The sequence below is a fragment of the Vulpes vulpes genome, chromosome 11 (assembly GCF_048418805.1).
Source record: "Vulpes vulpes isolate BD-2025 chromosome 11, VulVul3, whole genome shotgun sequence".
In the NCBI taxonomy this organism is placed as follows: domain Eukaryota; kingdom Metazoa; phylum Chordata; class Mammalia; order Carnivora; family Canidae; genus Vulpes; species Vulpes vulpes.
This window is the reverse complement of record NC_132790.1, coordinates 21109975-21118496: the sequence shown is the minus strand read 5'-3', so window position 1 is coordinate 21118496 and position 8522 is coordinate 21109975.

Sequence of the window (8522 nt, the reverse complement as noted above, 5' to 3'; positions counted from 1 at the left end):
AGTAGAAACTGTTGGAGGCTGTTAAAGCAAGTTTAGACACCTGTCAGTGAGACATGTGTGGCGGTTTGTTTATACCAGTTTGGCCCGTAATAACCTGCTGAGATAAGGCTTAGAGAGAGATAAAAAAATAAAACACTTCTGGGGTCATAGAGTCTGCAATCTGGGTTCAAGTCTATCTGTAAGCACCTATATTGTTTTCACATTTTGTGAGCCGAGCTTTGGGATTCTTTTCTGTATAGAGGATTTTGTAGCGGACTTTTACTCTTACCTGTCCCAGTTCAGCAGTTCTATACTTCAAACAATTTTAGAAGAAAAATTTCTAAAAAATTTCTTCTTTAGAATAGAAGAAAATATTCTTATCTTTGATTAAAGGATGAAAGAATCTGATACAAGATCCATGGTCTTCTTCTTGGGAAGCTTCTCAATTAAATAAGAAATAGACTTACCCCTTGTTGCAGGAGGGCTGAGCTATTGGGGCAAACTTCCTTTGAGTTTCTTTGCTTTTACATGCTGTCCCTCTTTCAGAGATCTACTCTCTGGTCATGAAAATGTTTCTCCTTCTGGGGTCCTCTGCTTTTCAGATAATATATTAAGGACATATTATCCAAATAAGGACACCATCAGATGGCTGCTTCTGACTAGCTCTCAAGTATTTATGTACTAGATGAACAGTCCTTTGAGTTTTTTGCATGAATTGTGCATTTGTCTTTCATTTACAACTGACCCTCATTCATTAATAGATTGAATTGCCTTTAATCATGAGGCATTTACTTCAAATTAGAGCTCACTGTCTCTTTCATTCTTCAGTTCCTATCATGAATTAGCAGGTCTTTCCAAAGACCTGTACGCAATAAAGAAAGAACATCTTCCACAAATACCTGCCTGTATTTTATCTATTTTTTCATTTCTCACATGTTGTCCATTTCATCTATTTTTTAGGTTATGTATATCCAATTTGTGCCTATAGCCTCTACTCATAGTCTTATATTTTAGGGAACTTAACATTATATAAAATGATATTTAAAGTCCCTTGAGCTGTTGAAGTCATGGAGATGATTAGTGATTCCTATATGAAATATGTGTGCATATGTTTGCATTGTGGTGGAAATTTGTATTAAACTTATGCATCTAAAAGGAAGCTAATCTTTTTAAGAGTGTATATGGGGGCAGGAAGGAAATCAGGATCAATAACACAAATAGAAGAATTTTTGTCCAAATGAGGTTAACACTGTCACTAGCATTTTGTAAAATATACTAGATAGAATAATTCTCCTTGGAAAGTAGTCATACAGGGTGCACTTTTTTTTTTTTTTTTTATAGAAGGAGAGGAGCAGAGGGGAGGGAGAGAGAGAATTTTAAGTAGGGTCCAGAAACTGTACAGAACCTGACACAGGACTAGAACTCATAACCCTGAGATTATGGCCTGAACCACAACCAAGACTCTGACAGTTAATGGATTGGGCCACCCAGACATTCCATTCAGGGCGCACTTTAAAGGGACTTTGCACTCCTGCCTGTGAAGATACAAAAGAGAAGCATCCCAGATGGGGTTTGTTGAAGAGGGTCTGTAGATCCTGTACAACACAAGGAGAAGAGCTTAAGATGAAAATAAAGACATTTCTCTAGTCATAATGCTAGGGGCTTCTTAGAAGCTCACTGTAGGGAACACACCTGAGAATTGTGTGATGTTACTGATTAATGCTATTGCAGGATACCACAATTTATTACACAATTTATTACACAATTCGGGGGGAATTTCTGGATATTTGAGGTACTCCTTTTTATAATGATTCTAGAAATATATGTCTCAGGTTATCTAAAGGATTATTAAAATGCATTCTCCACTTAAGTCTTTATCACACACCAGGATCCCAGGTTTGCCTAAATGTAGTAGGGACATAATTAAATATGCTTATACTTGTAGTGCCTGGGTGGTTTAGTAAGTTAAGCATCCAACTCCTGATTTAGGATCAGGTCGTGATCTCAGGGATGGTGAGACTGAGGCCTGAGTGGCGCTCTATGCTCAGTATGGAGTCTATTTGAAATTCTCTCTCTCTCTCTCTCTCTCTCTCTCTGTCTTATCCCCTCCTCCCATTCACTAAATAAATAAATAAGTAAAACCTTTAAAAAAAACTGCTTATACTAAATATTATATGCATGATTTAAAAAACAATAGACCTGCCTTATTCTGGTTCCATTCCTAAAATTTGAGTTCATTATTATTACTCTTGTTTTTATCCAATTATTGGTTAAAGATTTCCTTTGCTTTTCATGTAGTTATCTAATCCTAACTGAATACAATTTATTCCTGCAATTATTCTACTCCTTTTGTCAATTGACTTTCCTTTTTCTAGTGAGACTTCTGACTATTCTCATTTATACCACCACCATTCTAGCCAATACACATTTTGTTTTCACTTGGATCACTAAAATAATCTCCTCACTGATCCTTCTGCTTCTCTATTTTATTTTTTTTTTCCTTTTTTTATTTATGATAGTCACAGAGAGAGAGAGAGAGAGGCAGAGACACAGGCAGAGGGAGAAGCAGGCTCCATGCACCGGGAGCCCGATGTGGGATTCGATCCCGGGTCTCCAGGATCGCGCCCTGGGCCAAAGACAGGCGCCAAACCGCTGCGCCACCCAGGGATCCCTCCTTCTGCTTCTCTTTCACAAACTACATATTGTTTATTGCCCATAGAGTATTATCTATGGGAAATATCTATTATCTTTAAAAACACAACATGATATTACAATCCTCAATAGCTTCCTATTATATGAGGAATAAAATCAAAAGTCTTTGCCATGATGTACAAGGCACTCTAAAGTAGTCCGATCATGAATACTCATGGCACTCATGATACACAAAGTGTCCTTTGGCCTCATCTCATCTCTTCAGCTCCAAGCTTCTATCACTCCCTCCCCTGCCTCACTTGATCATTTTGTTCTTCCTAAAAAAATCCTAAGTTTGTTCTTGCCTTATGGTGTTTCCTCTTGCTGTTTCATCTCCCCACACGCCTTCATATCACTCACTCCCTACCTTTATGTGCATCTGTGAAGATAAAACTCTTCTTCAACTTCTATTTTTATTTTATTTTTTTAATGAAGTTTGATTTGCCAACAAATAGCATAACACCCAGTGCTAATCTCATCAAGTGTCTTCCTCAGTGCCGGTCACCCAGTTATACCATCCGACACCCGCCCTCCCCCCCACTCCCCTTCCACTACCCTTTTTTCATTTCCTAGAGTTAGGAATCTCTCATGCTTTGTCATTCTCTCTAAATTTTCCCACTCATTTTCCTTCCTTTCCCTTATAATCCTTTTCACTGGAACTTCTATTTTTAATCATACTTCTATTATCAACTTCTATTTTTAATAAATGTCTATTTTATCAACAGCTATTTTAATTGACTTCTATTTTTAGTCTCCCTGAAGAAAATGTAGGCCGTTTTTCTTTTTCTCCCTCTCTTCATACTTCATAGATGACTGGCTCAGAGTCCTAGATTCATATTAGAAATATCTGAGGAGTTTAAAAATTACCAATATTTAGAAAACCTAGATATATTTAAGTAATAGTGAGAATTTCAGTGTGATCTTGATGTCAAGTACATGGAATTCTGGAGACATGACTAACAGTTCCTTTTGTATAAAATGATTTCCATATTCCTTTCTTCTTTTCTTGGCAAACTCTTATCCTCACTTCTCTGTTCTTGTGCACATTGTGGCTCTGCTCATATCTGTGTTCTATTTCATAGCACTTCAACTAAATTTCCTTTCTTTAGGCAACTCCTCATTTAACTCGCATTTATTTAGTACCCACTATTACCCAGGTTTTTTTTTTTTTAAGATTTTTAGGGATCCCTGGGTGGCATAGTGGTTTGGCGCCTGCCTTTGGTCCAGGGTGCGATCCTGGAGACCAGGGATCGAATCCCACATCGGGCTCCCGGTGCATGGAGCCTGCTTCTCCCTCTGCCTGTGTCTCTGCCTCTCTCTCTCTCTCTCTCTCTCTCTGTAAGACTCTCATAAATAAATTAAAAAAATTAAAGATTTTTATTTATTTATTCATCAGAGACACAGAGACAGAGAGAGGCAGAGACACAGGCAGAGGGAGAAGCAGGCTCCATTCAGGGAGCCCAATGTGGGACTCGATCCCGGGTCCCCAGGATCACACTCTGGGCTGAAGGTAGCACTAAACTGCTGGGCCGTCGGGGCTGCCCTATTACCCAGGTTTTGTAAATCAACTCATATCTGACAGTGTTTCTACATTATTTCAAAACCATTTTATTCTTGAATATTTAGTCCTTCACCCCTTACATCCTCTGTAAACTTGCACAATTTTCAGAAGCAGGGCAGTATTTTTAGGTATCTGGGATAAAGGTTGCAGCTGGAAAATTAATGCCAGTTAAATAGAATTAGTGAGGGCTACAGATAGAGCACATTTGGGGAAAATACTCTAATTGAAAGAAGATGTAGGGGTAGTTTTAATGATTAAAATCAGAACTTACCTAGAAATGTTCTACTATATTCTTCTTACCCCTCTTCTCTTCTGATAACCAGAGCCTAATTATTCTAAGTCATAACTTGCATCTGCCTATTTCATGTTTAATGGCACACTATTTTTCCTTTTTTTGCTGAGCTGATCTTAGCTCCTGGGAAGGGACTTCCTGTCCACCCTGGCTCTCCTCTTGAAATTATTCCCAGGACACAACTGAACAAGCTTTTTGTTGCAGGGGAACAAAACTCTCACACTATATGAGGTAAATTTTGAACTCTAATATTTCATCACCCAAGACCCCTGGGCACAGCTACGATTCTCCAGGAGCCACGTAAAAATGAAAGGTAAAAGAAACAGTTCATTAGGAGATCCCATTGGGCCCAGTACTCAACAGCAGTACCTGAAAAGCAGTTCTCAGAGGAAAAGGGACAATTGTGACCACTCCCAGTTTTCACATAATGATGGTGTTATGTGACTTCCCTCTGTTTGGTGGATGCCTATAGAAAGAGCTTTAACCCTTCACATAGGGGTTTCTGAATAAAGTTGTCTTTCAAATAGATGATAGTTTATAATCCTCATGCAAAACAATACCTCTTTTGAGGAAATTCAGGTACCTCTGTGTCATTATAATAGGTGCACAAGTGCTGATTTAGCAAACGTTAATTTCCTATCAAAAAGAGAATAGAATTCTTTAAATAGACACTAACTTTAGAAGACACAAAGATAAGCATTTTGGTACTCAAATGCCTCTGTAATGACTTTCTCTTTATAACTACTGCTGGAAGAATATAGCCATGGTTCTCAAATTTCCAAAGGGCTTTTAAAAACACAGGTTGGGTATGTCTAGGTGGCTCAGTTGGTTAAGCATCTGACTTCATCTGACTTCAGTTCAGGTCATGACCTCAGGGCCCTGGAATAAAACCCCATGTCAGGCTCCCTGCTCAGCAGAGTCTGCTTGTCCCTCAGCCCCTCCCCGTGCTTATGCACTCTTTCTCTCTCTCTCTTAAATAAATAAATAAAACCTTAAACACACACACACACACACACACACACTCGCACCAGATTGTTGAGCTTCATCCCCAGTATTTCTGTTCAGTGGGTCTGGGGTAGGACCCAGTAATTTGCATGTCTATCAAGTCCCTAGGTGATGTTGATACTACTGTTCTGAGGACTCCATCTTGAGAAGCACTGGGTTAATGTGTGGTCAGTTGTGTTCCAGGAACTGCACATGGAGAATATTTACAAATTTTATCTGATAACACACTCGTGGTTAGTTGCAACTGATCGCAGATTCTGAGCAAGCTCTCAAGATTAACATTTTAAAAATATAAGTCTTCACATTTATTAAGTTGTGTTTCTTCCGACTTCTATCAAAATAAGAACAGTTTTTGGTAATGCCTTTACTCTAAAAAGCTAAAGATTCCTTAGAAAATGGATTCTGCAGTTAAACTATTTTCCTCTTTGATAAAGATGCAAGGTAATATTGTTTTCTATTTTGAGATGATGTAGGCAGGGTGTAATTCTTGGTGGAAATCTTGAAGGTATGGAGAAGATGTTGCCCTATTTGTATTAATGTGTGTTTTACTCTAGCGTAGTTGTTCTATCCCTCTCAAACCAAACATGTCCTTACACAATTCTTAATTATGAAATTATATGAATAATCTTCCTAATAGATCTAAAATCTATATAATATCCCAATTGTAATACAAAGGATAAAAATAGTTTGCAATAGATGTAAACAATTGTACATATATTATGTGATACATACATATAAGTGATAAGTGTATGTATAATACACACAAGTATGTATAATACATGTATGTAATAAGGACAAATGTCTTCTAATATAAATATTCAGGAATGACAAGAAATAGAAATCTAATGAAGTTCAAAATTAGTGTTGCATGGGGAAGAAAAATAATTTTCCCTTCACCCTACTAGGTTCTTGGCTGAATACACCCCTGAAACAAAAAGAATTACAGGAGGAAAACAGAAGTTTGATAACATATATATCTCCTGTATACATGGGAGAGACTGAAGAAACTGATTAATTCCCTGAAATGACCTAAACCACCCACCGTCTTAGATAATATCTCTAGCTAAAGACAAAAGAGGTTGTTCGTGGGTGGTCAGAGGAGAGAAAAAGCAATTATGGGAGGATATTAGCAAAAGCACAGTAAACAAGAGTAAGGTGTTTTTGGTGTTTTCTTTTTTTTTTTTTTAGGTAAACTTTGCACCCAATATGGGGCTCAAACTTATGACATTGAGACATAAAGATCACCTGCTCTACTAACTGAGCCAACCATATGCCCCAAGAAAGTTAAAGTTTTTAATGGAGATTTAAAACATTTTTTTCTCTACTGATAAGAATGTCCAGTGAAATAGGCTCTTCCTTCTCTTCCTGGAACAGAGAGGGAGACCCTAAAACAAATATTTCCCTTACAAGTGTATAAGTCTCTTACAAGAGGCTAACTTCTATTCAGTTTTCAGAGCTTATCTTCTGTCTGAATTATCAAGCTAAAATAATTCCTAGGACAAAGAGGCATATTTTGGAGTGACGAATTTTGTTTCCCTTTGGTTGCAAATACAGATGGATAGCAGTCAGTGGTGTAAGGCACTCAAATACAACATGCTTTATTGCCATCAATAAAATCAGTTCTAGGTAAAGTCCTAAATGAAGTAGAAGCAATTTTCAATTACTTCTCAGAGAAATTGAAATTTTGTGTTTGTGTTGTTGAGCGTGGCTCTTTGTGTGCTAGGGATCTATTCTGAGAAAAGCATGCCCCAGGGGGCTTCTATCTCAGCCTGGGTTCTAGGATGAAAACACTTGGAGTTGTCATGACTTCCCATGAATTCAGTTTGATTCTTAAAACCAAGCTAATATAACCTGCCTAATGTACAGAACCATCCAGCTGTGCCCAGTTTAGAATCTACCTAACTTTAGAAGTGAAACAAAATTCATGTTGCTTTAAACTGTATTAGTTTCCTACTGCTATAACTTGTAACAAGTTATCAAACACTTATAGGCTCAAGACAACACAAATCTATTACTTTACAATTCAAGTGGTCAGGTGTCCAAAAGGATCTCAGTGGGTGAAAATCAAGATGCCATCAGGGCTATGTTCCTTCTGGAAAATCTAGGCAAGAATCTGTTTCCTTGATTTCTCCAGATCCTAGAGGTTACTCTCATTTCTTGGCTTTTAACCTTCTTTCTCCATCTTCAAAGCCAGCAAGAGCAGGTCCTTGTAATCCTACAATCTTTCTGAGTCTCTCTCTTTGGCTTTTCTTTCACTTATAAAGACCCTTTTGATTACATTGAGCCCACTTGAATAATCCAGAATAATCTCCTCATCTCAAGGTCAGCTGTTGACCAAATTTAATATCACTTTTTTATTTTATATTTTATTGTTTTTATTTAATACATTTAATTCAGTTTTTCATTAAACCATACCATGCACTCCAGGCAGAGGTAAAGGAGCAAGAAGCATATAGAGTTATGGGGTCTTATAGGCTTGTAATTCCAATTTGAAATTAAAAACAAAAACAACCCAGGATTCTCTGTGATAAGAAAGAGGTTTTCACTTAAGAAAGGAAGGAAAACCGCTAGTTAGTCCCCATGGATTTAGGTACTTGAAGACATCTGTCCCCTTAGAACCTAGATGTGTCTTAGGTTTCTAGCTTCAGTGCCTTTGTGTCTCTTGGAATCTCTGTGAACCTCACTCTCCTAACACATCCATCTGTACCCCCTGGGCTGAGATGTTGTTTGCTTGGTGTTTTGTTTCCTGGGTGCTTCTGCCATCTGGACGGTGCTTTGTTGGCTGCACCTAGACTATACAGTTGGGTTGTTTTTTGTTTTTTGTTTTTGTTTTTCAAATAACTATTGCTTCAAGGCTCCATCCACCTTCACTAGCCTACTCTTCCCTGGTAGTTGTGGTCCTAATATGAGCTCTGAGCACCACACAGGGGTTCACTCATGTGATCCTCATGCTAGACTTGGAAGTTGTGTCAAAGGTCTCCTTGTCTTATGCAG